The sequence below is a fragment of the Pinus tabuliformis genome, chromosome 3_1 (assembly GCF_031772625.1).
Source record: "Pinus tabuliformis cultivar Carrire ecotype Pingquan chromosome 3_1, CPIR1, whole genome shotgun sequence".
Lineage (NCBI taxonomy): Eukaryota > Viridiplantae > Streptophyta > Pinopsida > Pinales > Pinaceae > Pinus > Pinus tabuliformis.
The window spans coordinates 259587633-259609588 of record NC_142301.1 but is presented as its reverse complement, the minus strand read 5'-3'; the positions used below and the strand labels follow the sequence as shown (position 1 = coordinate 259609588).

Sequence of the window (21956 nt, the reverse complement as noted above, 5' to 3'; positions counted from 1 at the left end):
GGTTATGCTTAATCGTGAACTAAAGCAGTTCAAAATTCAGTCTTAATACGTTTGTAAAAGCCTTGCTATTTTGTATTTTTCTAGGACTTTATTCTCAAAAGGAAGCATTACAGCTGGCCCTGAAGGGATCAAGCACCACGAGCAGCCTGCTTATGCAGCCAAAATGGCCCTCAAGGAGCAAAACACTGAACACAAGCCCTTTTGTTCCGCCAAGCTTCCGTGACACGGGGTACTTTTGTGTCAAAATTACCTCCAACTGCCTATTCAGGCTTCTCGAAGTATTGATCCTGGACAGATGCCTTGATATGCCACTATCAATACTGCTGAACGACAACCCCATTGACAGAGCATTATCAATTTACGACAACATGCACTACAATATATCTTTCGCGTAGTCTGTGTGTTTGAGTCTACCTTTTCTAGCTGGGTCTGGAATTTACTTCTAGAAGATCATAAATGAAAGTTGAATTTCACGCGGACATGGAAATACTGCTAGGTTTTCTACACAAAAGGCGTCCATTGGCTTTTTTTTTCACTAGTAGAGAGTCAGAGATACCCTGAACCGGTTGTTGCAGGGAAAATAAATCATATATTAAAATGAATCCTTTAAGCAGATTGATATGTTTTTGTGGAATAAATAGAATTTAGTCCAAAATGTTTATCTTTAATAGAAACTTTTAGCAAAGTGCATTGCGAGGCCTGTTGCTGCAAAATCTAGCAGGCATAAGAAGGGGACACTCTATTAGGTAAACACTAGACAAAGAGACAACAATGGGTAGTGGCCCACTGTCACCACAGCCGAAACCCCCTTCTCTTTACAAACTTTCACTGATGGGAGGAGTTCCAGTATGAGAGAGGTCACTTAAAATAGGTATTTTAATGTTGATGAGTAAGGTGACCTAAATAGGATATCAAAAGAAAGGTACAATTTGGGTTCAAGGCTTCACTCGGAGGCAATTCACTTTCTATAGAGAGACCTATAATGCAAGGCACAAGATCTACGGTTTGATAAATTTGATGTGTTGGAACAACCCAAGATTGAGACAATGAGAAAGGGTTTCTTACAAGGTATGTAAGCAATGCCTAGGCTCATGAAATCCTCAACAAGCCCCTAAGTTGAAGCAAAACTAGGTTAGAGTTCCCGGTTTGGGAAAACAACTATGGCAAAGAAATTTATGGACAAGATTGAAGTGGATGCCCACCAAAAGGATAGATTTTGTGGCAAATGCAGTCCTCTTGATGTTTAGGGTTTCCAATCTCAAAAATTTGCCTTGCCTAGGGATTCATACCAAGCCCTAGTTAGCAAGCTTGGCGGCCTTAAAGGGGTTGAATTTAGAGAAAGAGGTTTTATGGAAAAAAGTGAGATATGATCACCAACTAGATTGTCCCTTGGGTAATTGGAGCCTATGATGTGATAGATTTTCCAAAAGGTTACTAAGGAGGCCAAAATCTTGATGCCCTGGCACCAAAACCTTGAACAATTAACTATGCAATGGAAATCAATTTCTTTTCATGGGAGAGCTAATGATAGATCACCACTAGGACATTCAATTTAGTGTTGCACTAATCGCCAAACAATCGTGATAATATCGTTTTATCGCGATTTTTTCAAAAAGAAGATAAAATCGAGCAATAAAATCATGGGTTTTTTTTATAGCCGTTTTTTCCGAAAAAATCGCGACATTGTTGGGCAACGCGTGTTTTAAAGGGAAAAACACGATTTAATTTGTCATTTGGACAACAGACAGGCGCGCAACTGGGGTTTGGAGACTTGGAGACTTGGTAATTTTGGCGCTGAATCAACTAACTGGAGGAGAAAAATGAAGTGTGAGCCAAGGAGGAGACACATTTTCTCCATAAAACCGGTATGGGCACCAACGTTTTGTGTTTTCAGTCTTTTGTAACTTTGTTTTGTTTTTTTCTATGTTTTTGGTTGGGTTTGGAATGGGGTTTTTGACATTTTTCCAATGTAATTTTTTTTTAGTTTTTTTGGTTGGGTTTGGAATGGGGTTTCTAACATTTGTCCAATGTATTTTTTTATAATTTTTTTTGGTTGGGTTTGGAATGGGGTTTCTCAAATTGTATGTAATTTTTTTTAGTTTTTGTACAATGTAAATAGTAAAATACTAAATTGTAAGTTTGTAACTTGTAAATTGTAATCCTTATTTTGCCATAGGTTCACCGAAACACCATTCAAGTTTTCAACTTCAAAAGTTCAAAGTTCAAAATCAAACATGCCAAGGAAATTTGACCCTTTCTGGGAATTTGGTGAACCTGATGCTCCGAATGATAGACTAAACTTGACTTGCAAGTTGTGTGGGCAACATATGTCTGGGGGGGTGTACAGATTGAAGTATCACCTTGCACAAATCCCTGGATTTGATGTAGGGCCTTGCACAGAGACAAATCCTGAAATCATCCGAAGAGCCATGAGAGCATTGGAAACTTTAGACCACACTAGAGAGGCCAAAGCAGAAATGAAGAGGCAACTAAAAAAGTCAGCTGAACAAGGAAGTGCCAGTGGTTCTACTGCAGCATCAACCAACCCGGTAGCTGCCTCATCATTTTTTGTTCCTCGAACCACACTTGGTTCACAGCCATCTATCAATTCAATGCTTAAAAAAACTGAGAAAGAACAAGCTGACAAGTTGCTGGCCAAATTTCTCCTTTGGAGTGATATTCCTTTCAGCATTGTAAGGAATAATCCATTTTTCTAGCCTGCTGTTGATGCTATTGCAACTGTTGGCCCAGGGTACAAAATCCCTTCTTATCATGACATTAGAGGCCGGATTCTTCAAAGTGAAAAGCTTGACTGCACCAAAAGATTGGAGGATTTTAGGGAATCATGGGCACAAACAGGATGCACTGTGATGTTAGATGGTTGGACTGACCAAAAGGGGAGAACCCTTATAAACTTCTTGGTTAGTTGTCCCAAGGGGACTATGTTTATCAAATCTGTTGATGCATTTGCACAAATCAAAGATGCAAGAACTTTATGTGATTTGCTGGATGTGTTTATTTTGGAGGTGGGTGTAGAAAATGTTGTTCAAGTCATAACGGACAATGCTGCAAATTATGTTGCTGCTGGCAGGATGCTTATGGACAGACATCCTACTTTATTTTGGACACTTTGTGTTGCACACTATATTGATTTGATGTTGGAGGACATAGGGAAAATTTCCTTTGTCAAAGATATTGTTGAGTCATCCAAAAGCATTACAAAATTTATATATAATCATACATCTGTGCTTAGCTTGATGAGAAGATTTACCAAAAACAAAGAGTTGGTGCGCCCCGCCATTACACGGTTTGCCACTAGTTTCATATCTCTTCAATCCCTCTTGAATTCTATGTGAAATGTGAAGAGAATGTTTCTTTCAGAGGAGTGACGTGCTTTGACAATGAGCCGCAAACCAGAGGGAGAGGCCATATGCAGACTAGTTTCATACCAGGAAGATTTCTGGGCGGGAGTGCAGGAGGTGTGTGCCGTTACTGAACCTTTGGTAAAGATTCTTCGATCAGTTGATGGTGAGAAGCCCGCAATGGGCTATTTGTATGAGGCCATGGACAGGGCGAAAGAATCCATTCAGGCCTACTATGATGATAAGGGAGATGAAGGGTTTCAGAGACAACTCCTCCTATGGGGAGTGATTGATGAACGATGGAACAACACATTCCATCGTCCCATTCATGGTGCAGGGATCTACCTGAACACCACATTTTCTTACGCATGTGGGTTTGTATTTGATGCTGAGATCAGGGATGGATTTTTAACCTGTGTCTAGAGGATGGTGCGATCTCCAGCAAAACGTACAAAAATCTCTAAAGAAATTGAGACATATAGGATGGCAGGTGGCACATTTGGCTTTGACATGGCTGTGATTGATAGGACGATTAAAATGCCAGGTATTTTTTAGTTTGTTTCAAATTTCATTGTCTCTTCGAATTCCATTTTTTTCTTATGTTTATTTAAAATTTTATTTCTAATTTAGTTGTAAATCCATGGTGGAGAATGTATGGTGTCAGGGTACCCCTTCTGCAAAAGCTTACCATTCGAATCTTCAGCCAAACATGTAGCTCCTTAGGATGTGAGCGCAACTGGAGTGTATTTGAAAAAATACACAACAAGAAGCGCAACAGGTTAACACTTAAAATTTTAAAATATTGCAAATTTCCAAATAACTTTTTGAATTCATTAAACAATATTTTTTTTATAATTATTATTTCATGATTTTTGTACAAGTTGGAGTCCCAACAACTTAATGACATGGTCTACGTCTACTACAATTTTCGATTGTGGGTGAGGCAACTTGAGAGGACACTTGATATGGAGGCCATCTCATTGGATGGGATTGACACCACTGCTACATGGAGGGTTGAGGCCTCTCATGGAGTTTGTTGATGATTGGTTAGTGCAGAATGTAGTGGAGGGGGAGGAAGAGGAGGAGGAGGAGGTAACACCACCTGCCCGGGCTACCCCTGCCACTAGTAGAGGACGTGGTCTACCTCCTATATCTCCTACTCCTAGTTCTTCAGCTTCTAGAGCACAATAGACTCCATTGCCAACTCCTCCACTACATCTAGAGGGAAAAGGAAAGCTATGGCATTTTCTCGTAGGAGGGGCAGAGGAAATCAATAGTATTAGACTTTAGTTATTTTGTTTATTTCATTGTATATGACATTATGACTCATGAGATACATATTTTTATTTTTTGTTGATATTTTGAGGTTGAGTTGGGACTCAGGAGTCAGGACTTACTATTCAGGACATGATTCACTGTTATGTGTGATGTAGCACTAGAAATGATATTAAACATCTTATATATTAGTTCTTTTATCATATTTATGTGTCAATGTATTTATTTTATGTTGTAGATGGTTTAGATATTAAAAAAATTGAAAAAAAATGAATATTTTTGTATGTTACGATTTTTTCCCAATTATTACCAATTTTTTCCCAATTTTTACGATTTTTCCCCTTTTTTCCCTGCGCCGAAATTATCCCGATAATGATTAGTGCAAGACTGATTCAATTCACATGTTATACATGAATAATGCATGCAATAATTCATCTAGATAGTATTCAATTTATCTTCAACAATTAGGGCACAATAGCATAAACTAGAATCAACAACATTCCATACATTAGACATAGAAAAATAGATCTTCAACAACAATAGCACTTACAAGATAACATGCAAAAAGATTCCATTATTGATTCCAAATAATAGCTCCAAAGCAAGACGATTTAGCTCCAAATGTCAAAGTGCATCAATAGATCCAAATTTATCCCAAGAAGAGAAGGCCAAAAGTAGCTCAAGATGCCGAAATCCAAGTGATGTGATGATGAGATACAACAATGAAAGGTTCCTTTACTTATATGAGGAATCTGAATCCTATATTAGCATATTAGCCCCTCAAAACAATAACATAATGGGCAAATAACAACCTAGGTCACAAGCTGACCTAGTAGCCCATGAAAAGCATAATAACTCTCCACACATGTGACCTGAAAAGAGAGGGTGCTGACGTCATGCAAGCGTAGGCCCTTCTAGGGCTAACGTTGAGGGCAATGAGTGCCATAATGTGTGTGTGAAAATTTCTAAAATGGAAATCCTACTGTAGTGATTAATATGACTTCTTCTACTTATTACTTCAGAGATAAGTTATCCACTGTATTGTTACAACAAATATCGAAACATATTCTATTGCAACCTTCACAATTAAAACATTGTAGAAAATAAATGTAAGTAAAATGCCGACACATATACAACCACAATGACACAATTATTTTTGGACAATTGTCCCTAGAAAAACCCAATGTGGTAAACCCGGTGTAGCAAATGAAGGTTTTATTATTCTTCAGCAAAAATTAGCATGTACAAAATTTCACCCAGCAGTATAGAACTGAGCAATATTTACAGATGTTCCTGAACAAGTGTCTGACCCGAGAGAGAGCTTCCTTGTGTCTCTGCGTCTCTCTGGCTTGCCCAACGTCAATTTCTCTGGCCTTTGGACTGGCTTGCGCAATGCTTGCGTCACTCAGGCCAACGCTGCGTCTGCCAGCGTCAATCTGCCCAACGTTGTTCCTGCTGTTGCTCTGTGTTTTCGTCATTGCCTCCCTAATTGATACTGAACCCTCTTTGTTTCTCCTCCACTTGTAACTCTCCCTCTGAATCGATTTTCTCTTGCCGAACTTCGACCAGTGAGAAAATCGATTTCTCTTGGGCAACTGAGTATCTGCCTGGTGTGTTTTCCAAATGACCCTCAAGTCCCTTCTTATATATTCTTGTTGGGCAATCAACGGCCTAGATTAAAACATAATCAAAGGCTCAGATCGTTTTGACTTGATCCATGGTTTTTTCTAGAATTTTCACCCCTGATTAGATTAATACCCATTAATATTTTAATTTTCCTAAGTTTAGACTTAGGAATTCCATTAAAAATATTAATTATTTTAATAAAATCACTTCTGGGTGGAATTTCCCAAAACGCTTTCTGGGTTTTTTGGAATACCTGTGCCCAAGCCTCCCTGCAAAATTTGAGGCTTAGAGCACATCTGATGCTACCCCAAATCAACACGCCCTCTTAGCGAGGAATGTGCTTTGGCAATACACTCCCTCTCTGCATACTGCTCTGACTCTTGAAGCATCGTCTCTGTGCTGCTGATGCTTGACATGCTGTCCATCAACTATTGTGCTATTGCTGCTACTGTACTACTGCCTTTTGACACTGCCACTGTCAATGCTACATTTGTATTGCAACTCCCTTTGCATCTGTGCTGCTGCTGGTCCTGCCACCCAACACTGCATTTGCATTGCATCCTGCTTCTGCTACTAAAACAAAATTTCAATCATACCCAATTGCTCTCTAAACTGAGTAAACTTAGCTCTTCCGAGAGCCTTTGTGAGTATATCGGCCACCTGCTCTCTTGTGGGAACACACTGTAGCTGTACTGCCCCACGTTGAACACAGTCTCTGATAAAGTGACAACGGATATCTATATGTTTCGACTGATCATGAAATACTAGATTCTTAGAGAGTTTGATGCAACTCTGATTATCACAGTAAACCTTGGTTGCCTCCATCCTTTTCCTCAATAGGTTCACAAGCAATTTTTTGAGCAATATGGCTTTGCACGTAGCTGTGCTGGCTGCCATATATTCTGTTTTTGGTGAATTCAGTGCTATCGATTTTGCTTCTTGTTGCACCAGGATATCATCCTTGATCCAACACTGAAGTAGTACCCAGAGGTACTTTTTCGGTCTACTGAATTACTTGCCCAATCTGCATCGGTGAACCCATTCAAGCTGATATCCTCTCCTCTAGAGTACTTCAACCCATATCCGACTATTCCTCGTACATACCTAAGTATGTGTCTAGCTGCTGCCCAATGCACCCTTTTTGGTTCCACCATGAACTGACTAAGAGTGTTGACCACAAAACAAATGTCTGGCCTAGTGTTGACCAGATACATAAGCGACCCAATGAGCTGTCTGTACAAGGTGGGATCTACTTCTTTATCCTATGTGCAAAAATTTCTAAACATAAATTCTATTACTGCAACAACTGATTTATTTCACCTACTTATTATTCCCAATAAGCTATTTATGAAATCCCTTTAGTAAATATTAAAATAAATTCTACTGTAGATATCACACCATTATACAGAAACAAATATATGCATAAGAATCAATCGCATCAACACAATTATTTTTGGACAATTGTCCCTGGAAAAACCCAATGTGGGAAAACCGGTGCACCAGAGGAGGGTTTTATTAATCTTCAACAACAATCACTTTTACAGAAAATATTTACATAGACACTAGGAGAAAATGTTGAAAATAGTGTAACAAGGATCGGTCTTCATTATTTTTGCATTAATGTATTTAAAGAATTATTTTTGCTCTAATTAAAGAGCTCAAGACAAAATGAAGACAATCATATATTATTTTTGTAAATGTAATGAATGTAAGTCCTTCTAGATCATCAAAGAAATACTCAAATATGTACCCACCGTTTTACTCTTGAAATCGCTCAAAGGAAGACTATGAAACCATGTCGGCTCAGCTAAATGATCAGAGGAAACGTCAGCCTAATCGAAGTTCACGTCGGCTCAATGAATCGGAAGGAAAGCCTATATATATAGGCTACATATGGAGCCTTAAGCACGCAATTCAATTCACTTCTCTCACGAAGAAGGAAGGTAGCGAAGGAGCCGCAACATTTGAGGAAGTTTGTCCCCTCATCGAGCCTGCACCTCGACATCTAGTCCTGGGTTAGCGTATCGCATTTTGTGGTTGTGTTTGAAGGGCAAATCTGGGTTAACATATCGCAGTGCATGATTTCGTTTGAAGGGCAGTCCTGAGATTAGCATATCGCATTTCAGGAGGAGATTGCAGATGGCAGTGCGAGGGTACCATAAGACTAAACGAGCCCTAACTCCATCCATGCATGCATATACGCTCAGAATTCTAGGGCACCCTCTTTCGCTATGGTGACAGTCAACCAGATTATCTTGTGGAAGCCGTGCACATCAACCATTTTCATAACTATGACAATATATATATCTATATATATATATATATATATATATATATATATATATATATATATATATATATATATATGGATGGAGCAAGAGTAGATCGAGGCTAGGAGAACCTACCCAAGCTAATTTGGTACAAATTGATATAATTCTTCAATTGCAGAACTGAAGAGTGCTACTAGGTACATATTCTGAGGTATTGACATTTGATGGTGAAGGCATTTCAAGGTCAAGTTTTAGGTCATGTAATTTCTCAATAAAGAATCCATAAGAAAGATTTCAAGGGTTTTTCCTCTCAAGTTTTGGAGAGGTTTTTGCCCTGGCATTGTGCCAATATTTGTGTACTTGTGCATGATTAATTTTCTTATTTTGATAGTTGGTTGATGATAATGATGCATAGTAATAATATCGATCAAATCTGAAGAAAAATAATATCTCAAACAATGATCTAAGAAAGAGAAATATAACAATTGCATTGCCCTTAAATTTCTCAACATGGTATCAGAGCCAGGTTCATCTCAGGCCAGAAAGAAGATCAACTCCCTCATGTAGCAGTTGGCAAGTATTGGGCTATGGCTAACAAACCTCATCAATCAAAAGATCAAACAAGCTTGGGTTTATCTAATCTCCAAATCTAACAGATCTACAAAAGCTGATGGTTTATTCTCTGCACTCTCGAGTACATTCCAAGATGAAAACATCTGGGTAATAGACAATGGAGCTTCAAGGCATATGATCGGTCACCATCATCAACTCAAGACTCTCTCCAAGGGAAAATCCTCCTATTCTGTGGAGCTTGGTGACAACAAAAACTATCCAGTGAAAGGCATCGGATCTACCTCCATCAAGCTTGATGACGGAAGCAACATTCATCTCAACAACATCCTCTATGTTCCAGGTCTGTGCAAAAATCTTATTTCTATTTCATCTTTAGAAGAAAAGGGTGATAGAGTAGCTTTTATAAATGGAAAGGTAGTTGTTTGGGCTAAAGATTCAAGTCTTGAAAAAGCTAGAACCATTGGTGTCTGGGAAGGCATATTATACAGATTAGTCTCTCTGTCAAATCAAGTACTTGTACATACTGAAATCAACCCATGTGAATTATGGCATAGAAGGTTGGGTCACTTACACTTCAAAATTCTTCCAACCTTGAAACTCCATAGTGAATGGAATCCCAAATCTTAAGGAAGAACATGAAGGTATATGCAAGGGCTATGCATTGGGCATGATTGCAAAGAAACTATTTGGACACAGCACATCCTGTGCTCAAGAAATACTTGATCTTATACACTCTGATGTCTGTGGTCCTATGACCAAATCTCTTGGAGGACATCTATACTATGTTACTTTTATAAATGAACACTCCAGGAAAACTTGGGTTTACCTCCTTAAATCCAAAGATGAAGTATTTTCAAAATTTCAAGAGTTCAAAGCCGAAGTAGAAAATCTCACAAAAAGGAAAGTCAAGATTTTGAGATCTGACAACGGTGGAGAATACACTTCAAAAGAAATCATAGCCTTCTGCAAGGAGGCAGGGCTTAAGAGGGAGCTCATAGTTCTGTATAATCTTGAGCAGAATGGGGTAGCTGAATGAAAGAACAGGGCCATAGAAGAAAGTGTCAAAGCTATGCTTCATGACCAAGATCTACCAAAATTCTTATGGGGTGAAGCAACAAATACCGTTGTGTATGTTCAGAATAGAAGTCCCCATAGGTCTCTAAATAATCGAACACCTGAGGAAGTCTTCACTGGAAAGAAGCCTACCGTGGACCATCTCCGAATATTTGGGTGTCTAGTATATATCCACATTCCCAAGGATAAAAGGAAGAAGCTAGATCCAGCAAGCAAGAAGGGAATATTTGTGGGATATAGTAATTCATCCAAAGCTTACAAAATCTACATCAAAGAAGGACATCATATAGAAGTAAGTCGAGATGTAGTCTTTGATGAAAATATTGCATTCAAAAGGTCAAAAGACATTTCATCTGATTTCGATGAAGAAGATCTTCCTATATTCGAGGAAAAAGTCAACAAAGAAGAAGACAGTACTCATCAAGAAGATGAAGGTCCGAGTGAACTTGTCACTATCCCTGAAAAGAAGAAGAGACCTAATTGGTTGACCTCCACACTTAAAGAAGCTGAAGGACACCAGGCAAGTGGAAAATTTAGAGAAAGAAAGAAACCCAAAAGGTACCTTGGATATGTAGCCTACATATCAAAATTGATAGAAGATGAGCCATCCACGTTCGAAGAAGCTTCCAAGCATCGTGAGTGGAAGTCTACCATGACTGAAGAATACCAATCAATAATGAAGAATGGGGTTTGGGAAGTTGTTCCTAGACCGAAAAACAAATTTGTGGTAACTTCGAAATGGATTTTCAAAATTAAGCATGCTGCGGATGGGAGCATAGACAAATACAAAGCCAGATTTGTGGCCAGGTGTTTCTCACAAGAAGAAGGAATTGACTATGAAGAAACCTTTGCTCCTACAACAAGATATACAACCATTCGTTCATTGATTTCTCTAGCTGCATCCATGAAATGGAAAGTTCATCAAATGGACGTAAAGACTGCATTTTTGAATGGCACCATAGATGAAGAAGTCTACATTGAGCAACCTTTGGGATTCAAGGTCAAAGGTAAAGGAGACTATGTTTGCAGGTTGAAGAAGGCCCTATATGGCCTCAAGCAGGCACCTAGAGCATGGTACGCCAGGATGGACACTTATCTGCAAAGACTAGGCTTTACCAAAAGTTCAGCTGATCCCGATCTCTACATCAAAGTGGTAAAAGATGAACCTGTCATCATCTTACAATATGTAGACTATCTTCTACTAACTGGTGTAGAAGAACGCATTTTGGAATGCAAGAAACAATTAACGACAAAATTTGATATGAAGGATCTAGGGTCCATGCACTATTATTTGGGACTGGAAGTATGGCAAGAATCTAATGAGATTTATTTGGTTCAAGGAAAGTATGTAATTGAAATTCTCAAAAGGTTTGATATGATGGAGTGCAAGGCTATGATGACTCCTATGATCACGAACCTGAGACTGTTAAGAAATTCTGAAACCAGTCTGGTGGATCCCACAAGGTACAAGCAATTAATTGGATCACTGATGTACCTAGTAAATACTCGGCCAGATATATGCTTTGCAGTGAATGTTCTCAGTCAGTTTCAGATGGAGCCTCGTCATGATCATTGGGTGGCATCCAAGCATATACTGAGATACTTGAGTGGAACCATACATTACTGCCTAAACTATGAGAAAGGGAAAGATGTACTTCTGACAGGATTTACTGATTCCGATTGGGGAGGTGGTGAGAAGGATGGTAGAAGCCTAACCAGAGGATGCTTCAGTCTAGGATCCTCGATGGTCTCTTGGATGAGCAGAAAGCAAGAGACAATTGCCTTAAGTAGTACTGAAGTTGAGTATGTAGTAGCATGTGAAGTCAGCCAGGAAGCGGTCTGGTTAAGGAAATTGTTATCCGACTTATTTGCGGGATCGTTGGCCTCTACAACGATTCATTATGATAATACCAGCTGTATAAGATTGTCTGAGGACCCAATGTTTCATGGGAAGACAAAACACATAAACAACAAATATCATTATATTCGGAAGCTGGTGCAGGATGGAGTGCTGAAGCTGGAATATGTTCCCATAGATGAGCAGATTGCTGACATATTAACAAAAGCGCTTCCGAACAAGAAGCTTGTGTATTTTCGAGACAAGCTTGGTCTGGTTGATATGTCGTCCCTATTTGAGCGGGAAAGATAGACACTACATTTTTGTCTTCCGAGAATGAAGAAGAAATGGAGGATTGAGTTATCATCTGGCATCCGACACTCTTTGAGGATGAGGTAGGGCATCCAAGACAAGAGTGGGCAAGAGGACTGATATTCTTGAGCGTTGGGAACCCAAGAAGAGAATAGTCCTATTAGGGCATACTCGGAGAACACCCGTGTGGGTATGACCTTAAGGGAGACGATGATGAGTGTGTCTATAAGTCATTTGTCTCACCAACATTGTGCTCTGATCTATGATTGAAAGATAGAGCGTTTAGTCAAGGCCTTGCTATATGGAAACAATGTTGGTTGAAATGATGCTATAACAGATGGATAACTAATCCGACTCTTTGCTTATGAGAACTCTTGTATTGAGAATGTCCATGTACCATGTATGAATGAAAACCTCCCTAGTTAAGAGGGAGTGTTGAAAATAGTGTAACTAGGATCGATCTTCATTATTTTTGCATTAATGTATTTTTGTATTTAAAGAATTATTTTTGCTCTAATTAAAGAGCTCAAGACAAAATGAAGATAGTCATATATTATTTTTGTAAATGTAATGAATGTAAGTCCTTCTAGATCATCAATGAAATACTTAAATATGTACCCACCATTTTACTCTTGAAACTGCTCAGAGGAAGACTATGAAACCACGTCAGCTTAGCTAAATGATCGAAGTTCACGTTGGCCTAATCAAAGTTCACGTCGGGTCAATGAATGGGAAGGCAAGCCTATATATATAGGCTACATATGGAGCCTCAAGAACGCAATTCAATTCACTTCTCTCACAAAGAAGCAAGGTAGCGAAGGAGCCGCAACATTTGAGGAAGTTTGTCCCCCCATTGAGCCTGCACCTCGGCATCCAGTCCTAGGTTAGCATATCACATTTCGTGGTTGTGTTTGAAGGGCAGATCTGGGTTAACATATCACAGTTCGTGATTTCGTTTGAAGGGCAATCTTGAGATTAGCATATCACGAGCCCTAACTCCATCCACGCATGCATATACACTTAGAATTCTAGGGCACCCTCTTTCGTTGTGGTGACAGTCAACTGGATTATCTTGTGGAAGCCGTGCACATCAACCATTTTCATAACTGTGACAACGTATGATATATATATAGGCTAGGAGAGCCTATCTGAGCTGATTTGGTACAGACTGATATAGTTCTTCAATTGCAGAACTAAATAGTGCTACTAGGTACCTATTCTGAGGTATTGACATTTGATGTTGAAGGCATTTCAAGGTCAGGTTTTGGGTCATGTGATTTCTCAATAAAGATCTCATAAGAAAGAGTTCAAGGGTTTTTCCTCTCAAGTTTTGGGAGGTTTTTGACCTGGCATGGTGCCAATATTTGTGTACTTGTGCATGATTGATTTTCTTATTTTGATAGTTGGTTGATGATAATGATGCATAGTAATAATATCGATCAAATCTGAAGAAAAATAATATCTCAAGCAGTTATCTAAGAAGGAGAAATATAACAATTGCATTGCCCTTGTATTTCTCAACAGAAAATACTTGAGACTTTTCTCCCAGACTTTCTGACATCTTGGAGAGCTTCCTTTCTCTACTGCGTCAACCCTGCGTCATTCTGTGTGACTCTGTGCAGCTCTGGTCCCTCTCTGCGTCATCCCTGCGTCTCTCTGATCTGCGTCTCCCTCTGTGCTGTCTCTCAGAGTCCCTGCGTCACTTCTTTTGAGCTCCCTAATTGCTGCTAATCCCCCCTCTTCCTCCACCCTGCAATTCTCCCTTTGAAATCGATCTCCTTCTCTCTGAGAATCGATTTTCCTTGGGATACTGAGTATTTGCTGGTGTGTCTCCAAATGACCCTCAAGTCTTCTCTTATACTTTTCTTGTTGATGGATCAACGACCGAGATGAAGTCCCTAATCAACGACTAAGATTAAAACATATTAGAAGATTCTCATCCTTATCTTTATTAATACGCATTAATATTTATATTTTTCCTAAGTTTAGACTTAGGAACCCATTAAAAATATTAATTATTTTAATAACTCCTCATCCAGATGGAATTTCTCAAAACGATTTTTGGGTCTTGGAGATCTCATGTGCCTTAGCCTCTCCAAATTTCAAGGCTAAAGCACATCCGATGCTACCAAAAATCAACACTCCCTCTTAGCGAGGAATGTGCTCTAGCAATGTTTCACTATAGAAACATCACACTGATCTTCCGCCTCGGTACCTGTGCTGATGCTTAGCTTGTTGCCTCACATTCCCTGCACTGCTGCTTCCTGTATTGCTGCCTATGACACTGCCACAGCCACTGCTGCTCTTATACTGCAACTCCCTCTCAACCTGCTGCATCATGCTGCCCATAGCACTGCCACTGTTAACTACTGCACTACAACTAATGGATTATTTACCATCCCCATCTTCTCCCTGAAATGAACAAACTTTGTTCTTCCTAGAGCCTTGGTGAGGATGTCTGCCACCTGTTCTCTTGTAGGAGTGTACCTCAACTGTACTGCCCCTCGTTGGTCACAGTCTTTGACAAAGTGACACCTAATATCAATGTGCTTTGACCAATCATGAAATATTGGATTCTCAGAGAGCTTGTTGCAACTTTGATTATCACACATGATCTTAGTTGCTTCCATCCTTCTCGTGAATAGATTCACAAGCAATTTCCTAAGCCATATGGCTTCGCACAAAGCTGTGCTACCTGCCATATATTCTGCTTTAGCTGAGCTTAGAGCCACTGATTTGTATTTCCTACTGCACCAGGAGGTCATTCCTGATCCAATGTTGAAACAATACCTAGTTGTACTTTTCCGATCTACTGAACTTCCAGCCCAATTTGCGTCAGTGAACGCACTCAACCTGATGTCATTGCCTCTGGTGTACAATAGTCCATGCTTGACTGTTCCTTGTATATACCTGAGAATATGTTTGGCTGCTGCCCAGTGCACCCTCTTAGGTTCTACCATGGACTGACTGAGGGTGTTGACAGCGTAACAAATGTCTGGCATGGTATTGACCAGATAAATCTGGGACCCTATGAGCTGCGCGTACAAGGTGGGATCAACATCTTTATCTTCTGACGCATCAATTTTCTTTCAGTTGGTGATCATTGGAGTAGCGATAGGCCTATAGTCCTGCATCCTGAATCTCTTCAGGATTTCTGTAGCATATCTCCCTTGTCCAAGGAAGATCTCACCCTTCTGCTGCCAAACTTCCAACCCCAGGAAATAATGCATCTGTCCCAAATCCTTCACGTCGAATTCTATGGCTAGATTCTTCTCGCTGTCCTTGATGACCTTGGATGATCCTGTCAGGAAGAGACCATCCACATATAATACTAGGACTTGAGGCTCATTTTCTACAACCAGATAGTAGAGATTGGGATCTGCACCACTCTTGACGAACCCCATCTTTTGCAAGTAGCCTTCAATTCAACCATACCATGCTCTAGGTGCTTGTTTAAGCCCATACAAGGCTTTCTTTAATTTGCATGCATGAGATTTCTTCTCATGTGTCTCAAAGCCTTCCGACTGTTCAATGTATACTTCCTCTTCTATTACCTCGTTCAAGGATGCCGTCTTGACATCTATCTGATGAATCTCCCACCCCATCTGCGCTGCAAGAGATATCGCGGTCCTAATAGAAGTATACTTGGCTACTAGGGTGAAGGTTTCTTCGTAGTCTATCCCTTCCTTCTGAGAATATCCCTTAGCCACTAACCTAGCTTTGTATTTCTCCACACTGCCGTCTGCAACATATTTGATCTTGTAGATCCATCTCGAACCTACCACTGATCTGTCTTGAGGCCTAGGCACCACTTCCCAGATATCATTCACCATTATAGAGCTGTATTCCTCCACCATCGCATCCACCCATACTTGATGTTGAATGACGTCTTTAAAATTGGAGGTTCCCCAACTTGAGCTACTAAGGCCTGGTATTTGACTGGCTACCTTCGCTCCCTTTTACTGTTCTTGGGTGCACTAATGAATTCTTCTGCATCGCATAGAATCTGTCAGAGTTCTCGGCTCGTTCTTCCTCTGGTAGTAGGTGCATCTATCAACTCTTCCTCTTCCGGTGATTCCTCCTGTTCTGAAGAAGGATTTCTGGTACTAGCTTGCGCTGGTTGAAGTGGTTTGACCAACGACTCATCTTTTGACTGCTCCTCGGAAAGCATTTCTTGAGATTTTCTGAAAGCTCTATCCTCCATGAACTTTACATCTCGCCGAACTACTACCTTCCTGCTCCTTGGAAGATAGACTCTATATGCCTTAGCATTCTCGCTATATCCCACAAGATATCCTTTCTCTGCAGTTTGATCTAACTTCTTCCTTTTCTCCTCGGGTATACGATAATGTGCTAAACTCCCAAGTATCTTGAAATGACTAACTTCAGGTTTCTTCCCAGTGAAGACCTTCTTTGGAGTAACCTTGCCCAATGCCCTATGAGGAGTTCTATTCTAGACATAGACTGCTGTGCTGCATGCTTTTGCCAATAGGAATTTTGACATATCCTGATCATACATCATTGCCCTAGCTGCTTCCACAATAGTCCGGTTCTTCCTTTCTGCCACTCCATTCTGCTCCGAATTGTAGGGAGCTGTCCACTCTCTTCTGATGCCCTCCCTAGCACAAAAATCGGTGAAGTCCTTGTCAACATACTCTCCACCATTGTCTGAGCGCAACACTTTTATCTTCTTTCCTGTCAGATTCTCCACTAGAGCCTTGAACTCTTTGAATCGACCGAAAACCTCATCTTTGGTTTTCAGAAAGTAGATCCAAGTCTTCTGGAATGGTCATCGATGAAGGTGACGAAGTATTTGGCACCACTAAGAGCCCTTGTGGACATCGGTTCGCAGATGTCTAAGTGTATCAATCCTAGTACACTCTTGGTCCTATTATTACTTCTTGGAAACGCTGCTTTGGCATACTTGCCCAGAGCACATCCTCTGCATACATCATCTCATTCAGTACTAAGATCTGGAACTCCTGTTACAGTTTTTCTGAGAATTCTCAGAGCCCCATGATGCATATGTCCCATCCTTTTGTGCCATAGTTCATTCAAATCCTTGTCTCCATTACTTCCTATTAGTGCCATTGGTGATTCTAGCTGCAACTTGTACAACCTATTACTTCTGATTTCGATCTGGGCCTTCCTTTTCTAACTCGGGTGTTTAAAGTATACTTTATCCTTAATGAAGAAAAGGTCATAACGCTTGTTTTGAAGTTGAGATACAGAAAGTAAGCTCATCCCCAGTCTTGGCACATGCAACACGTTGGTAGCTTGGAACCGCTCTCCTGTTTCTATTTGAAAAACTCTAGTACCTTTCCCTACTAGAGTACACTTTGCCTTATTCCTCATGGTGATCTGAAAATTCATTCTTTCTTCCTGATAATCTGAAAAACATTCTTGAATTCCTATAAAATGCTAGGAAGCTCCACTATCTATATACCAAACCTCTGAGGAGGCAGAGCTTGCTACGCAAGCAACTTCTTCTTCCAATTTGGAAGCCAACATAGAATAATCGTAATTTCTGTCTCTTGTGCATTCTTCTGAAAATTTGCACGAGTCTCCTTGAGTGGATGTCTTTGCATCATGCTCTTGACCCATAATTGATTTTCCCTTCCTGTCGCCGAATCTTTGCTCCGATACCATGTGAAAATTTCTAAACAAAAATTCTATTACTGCAACAACTGATTTATTTCACCTACTTATTATTCCCAATAAGTTATTTATGAAATCCCTTCAGTAAATATTAAAATAAATTCTACTGTAGATATCACACCATTATACAGAAACAAATATATGCACAAGAATCAATCACATCAACACAATTATTTTTGGACAATTGTCCCCAGAAAAACCCAATGCGGGAAAACTAGTGCAGCAGAGGAGGGTTTTATTAATCTTCAACAACAATCGCTTTTACATAAAAGATTTACATAGACACTGGGAGAAAACACGTGAGACTTTTCTCCGAGACTTTTTGACGCCCTGGAGAGCTTCCTTTCTCTACTGCGTCAACCTCACGTCATTCTGCGTGACTCTGCGCAGCTTTGGTCCCTCTCTGCGTCATCCCTGCGTCTCTCTGATCCGCGTCTCCTTCTGCGCTATCTCTCAGAGTCCCTGCGTCATTTCTTCTGAGCTCCCTAACTGCTGCTAATCCCCCCTCTTCCTCCACCCTGCAACTCTCCCTCTGAAATCTATCTCCTTCTCTCTGAGAATCGATTTTCCTTGGGATACTGAGTATCTGTTGGTGTGTCTCCAAATGATCCTCAGGTCTTTTCTTATACTTTTCCTGTTGATGGATCAGACTGAGATTAAGTCCCTAGTCAACAACTAAGATTAAAACAAACTTGATCCTCGTCTCTTAGAAGCTTTTCATCCCTATCTTTATTAATACCCATTAATATTTTTATTTTCCTAAGTTTAGACTTAGGAACCCATAAAAAATATTAATTATTTTAATAACTCCTCATCCGGATGGAATTTCTCAAAACGATTTTTGGGTCTTGGAGATCTCATGTGCCTTAGCCTCTCCTCCAAATTTCAAGGCTAGAGCACATCTGATGCTACCAAAAATCAACACTCTGATGCATTTATTTTCTTCTAGTTGGTGATCATGGGAGTAGCCATGGGTCGACAATTCTGCATTCTAAATCTCTTCAGAATCTCTGTAGCATATCTTCCTTGACCAAGGAAGGTCTCCCCATTCTTCTGCCACTTCCAACCCTAGAAAATAATGCATCAATCCCAAGTCCTTCATGTCGAATTCGACTTCAAGATTCTTCTTGCTATCCTGGATGAGCCTAGATGGTCCAGTTAAAAACAAATCATCTACATATAATACCAAAATAAGTGGCTCATTCTCTACCAGTAAATAGTAGAGATTGGGATCAACTTCACTCTTGACAAATCCAAACTGCTACAAGTAACTATCAATTTGACCATACCATGCTCTAAGTGCCTGCTTGAGCCCGTATAGAGCTTTCTTTAACCTGCAAACATGAGACTTCTTCTCATGAGCTTTGAAGCCTTCGGGCTGTTCTATATACACCTCTTCTTTTATCACCCCGTTCAAGAACGCTATCTTGACGTCCATCTGGTGAATCTCCCATCCCATTTGAGCTGCTAGGGATATAACAGATCTGATAGAGGTGTAACGAGCAACTGGGGCAAAGGTCTCTTCATAGTCTATCCCTTCTTTCTGAGCATACCCCTTTGCCACGAACCTTGCCTTGTACTTCTCTATGCTGCTGTCTGCAATATACTTGATCTTGTAGATCCACCCTGAACCTACAACTAATGTATTTTCTTGTTTAGGTACTACTTCCCAAACATCATTCGTCATGATGGAGTTGTACTCTTCCACCATGGCATCTACCCATACTTGGTGTTGAACAACTTCTTGAAAGCTAAAGGGTTATCCAACCTGTGCTACCAATGCTTGGTATCTATCTGGTTGTCTGCGCTGCCTCTTCTCGGCTCTAGGAGCTCCAACAAACTCCTCTACATCCCTCAGTGTTTGCGCACTTCTCTGCTCGTTCTACCACTGGTGGTGGGAGGCTCAACCAATTCTTTCTCCTGACTTTGTTGTTCCATTTGTTGAGAAGCATTTGCATTTCCTCCCTCTGAGGAAATACTAGTACAGTTCACTGTACTTGTCCCAGGTGTATGCTCTCCTGCCTGTCCTTCTTGCTGTCCCTGCTTTTCTTGGACTAATGGAACATCTCCTAACTGATCTTTTGCAGGGATTTCACGAGATTTCCTGAAGGCTCTAATTTCCATGAACTTTGCATCTCGTCTTACTACAATCTTTCTGCTGCTTGGAATGTAGATTCTATATGCCTTTGAGGTCTCGCTATATCCTACGAGATACCCCTTCTTTGCAGTTTGATCCAGTTTGCTGCGCTTCTCGTTTGGAATCTGGCAATAAGCCATGCTTTCGAATATCCTGAGATGACTAACTTCTGACTTCTTCCCTGTGAATACTCCTTCGGGCGTTTTCTTCTCCAATGCTTTATGAGGAGTTCTATTATGAATATACACTGTCATATTGGAAGCTTCTGCCCATAGATACTTAGGTAGATCTTGATTTTACAACATGGCCTTGGCTGCCCCAACAATAGTTCGGTTCTTCCATTCTGCCACTCCATTATTCTTCGGATTATATGGATATGTCCATTCTCTTTTGATGCCCTCCTTTGCGTAGAAATCTGTGAAATCCTTGTTAGTATATTGTCCACTGTTATCTGAACGCAATACCTTTATCTTTTTCCCTGTCATATTTTCAACAAGAGCTTTGAACTCTCGGAAATGATCAAAGACCTCATCCTTGGTCTTTAAGAAATAGATCTAGGTTTTTCTGGAGTGATCATCGATAAAAGTGACGAAGTATTTGCCACCACTAAGAGCCCTTGTGGACATAGGACGACAGATATTTGAGTGTATTAATCCTAATACATCCTTTTCTCTATTGTTACTTCTAGGAAAAGCTGCTTTAGCGTACTTTCCTAGCACACATCCTCTGCATAAGTCATCATGTTCATTGCTTAGGACTGGTACCCTTGTAACAGTCTCTCTGAGCATCCTCAGTGCTCCATGGTGTAAGTGCCCCATTCGCCTGTGCCATAATTCATTTCGCTCCTTCTCACCATTATAGTTGTTGCCTATCAGTGCCATTGGTGATTCGAGCTGCAACCTATACAACTTGTTGCTTCAAACCCCAATTTGATTTTTCCTCTTCCAGCCTGGATGCTTAACGTATACTTTCTTTCTGATGAAGTATACATCATATCCCTTGTCTTGTAATTGAGACACTGAAATTAGATTCATCCTTAATCCTGGCACATGCAGAACATTGGTGGCTCAGATGCCAGTCCCTGCTTCCATCTAAAAAGCTATGGTGCCTCTCCCTACAGGAGTACAATTCGTTCTGTTTCCCATAGTTATTTGGAAGTCCATTTGTTCTTCTTGATAGCTCGAGAAATGTTCTTGTACTCCAGTCACATGAGCTGAAGCCCTGCTATCAATGCACCAAACATCCGCTGATGCTGAATTAGCTAAGCATGCGAATTCTTCATCTAATCTGGTAGACAAATCTTGGATATTTTGAGTATCCATATTGTGCCAATTTTTGATGCTAACCTATCCCAACAACTGTTGTAGGAAAAAAACTACGTCCCACCTGAATTAATCCTCCATGTTGAGTCTTCTGTTGCGTTGTTCCTTCTACCACTGATGAATTTCGACTGGAAAAGACTTACCTCTCTATCGGCTCACTCAAAGAGAGTTTTCCCACGAAATCCATTCTGTTTGGTTTGAGCTGCTCAATCCTTTGGGAGATTCGAATTTTTTCCCTTGCAAGGATTTCAAATTCCCTTCTTTTCTCAACATTGCATCTTCTGGGTTTTCTCTTTTGCTTCCCTATTGCTCTGATACCATGTGAAAATTTCTAAAATGGAAATCCTACTGCAATGATTAATACGACTTCTTCTACTTATTACTTCAGAGATAAGTTATCTATTGTATTCTTACAACAAATATCAAAACATATTCTACTGTAGCCTTCACAATTAAAACATTGCAGAAATTAAATGTAAGTAAAATGCTGGCACATATACAAACACAATG

General features: G+C 40.1%; 1 protein-coding gene across 1 annotated transcript in view; it reads left to right on the top strand.

The window, feature by feature from the left end:
* Nucleotides 1-21956, top strand: part of ECH2 (enoyl-CoA hydratase 2) — a 355360-nt gene that overhangs the window by 651 nt on the left and 332753 nt on the right. The gene's annotated exons all lie outside the window — the stretch shown is intronic.